The sequence below is a fragment of the Myotis davidii genome, unplaced genomic scaffold (genome assembly GCF_000327345.1).
Source record: "Myotis davidii unplaced genomic scaffold, ASM32734v1 scaffold438, whole genome shotgun sequence".
NCBI classification, from domain to species: domain Eukaryota; kingdom Metazoa; phylum Chordata; class Mammalia; order Chiroptera; family Vespertilionidae; genus Myotis; species Myotis davidii.
This window is the reverse complement of record NW_006290031.1, coordinates 4,394,599-4,395,519: the sequence shown is the minus strand read 5'-3', so window position 1 is coordinate 4,395,519 and position 921 is coordinate 4,394,599.

Here is a 921-nt window from a genome sequence, read left to right as displayed (position 1 = left end):
AGAAGGAGAGAGAGAGAGAGAGAGAGAGAGAGAGAGAGAGAGAGAAGAAAAAGAAACAAAAACCCCCAAATTTTTGTTAGGATTAGAGAGAGAGAGAGAGAGAGAGAGAGAGAGAGAAGAAAAAGAAACAAAAACCCCCAAATTTTTGTTAGGATTCCTTTGGCTACAGAATGTCAAGAGGGAAATATTCCAACAGAGATGAAAATTCCAAACTTTGCAACAGGAAAAGGGTTCCGTCTTTCCCAAGAGCTACCATTGTTATTGTTGTGCTCTAAGGTTTGGCTACTGGCACCTGGGAGCCAGTTGGGAAGGGAACAAAACAAACACCGAGTTTCCCTAGCTTTTCCTATGGGAAGTCCAGAGGGCAGTGGGTACGGAGGCGTCGGTGCCCTTAGTCACCGGGGAGCTGGGGAGGGGAGCTGGGTGCAGGTTTAGGGGGGAGCCAGCCCGGGAGTGCAGGGAGCACGCTCTGTGGACCGAGGAGGAACCGGGAAGAATAGGTTTGCATTTGGTCGGATCCATAGAAAGAGAAGAGGCAGGAAACGGTTAAAGCCAATCTGCGCTGTGCATTCCCAGACAGGCTTTGCTTAATCCTTCCTCCCCGCTCTACCAGACCCTCGCCCCCCGCCTTTCTTTTCTTTCTCTCGACCCCCTTACCCCTGAGTTATTACTACCATAACAACCGAACGGCTTCTCCCGGACCCCGCCACTAAAGTTATTTATCTGCAAACCTGACCTAACCCCCATCAATTCTGCGGCAGCTTTTTGCTGTTATTGCTCTGACGCCGGCCAAGATTTGACCAAAAGGGTTGGGGGGGAGAAAAAATCGCCCCCTTCTCAGCGCCTCCGACTCGCGGGGGTCCCACCCCGGAACGCCCACAGTCCCCCGGAGGCCACGGGAGTGATGAGCGTCGGGAACAG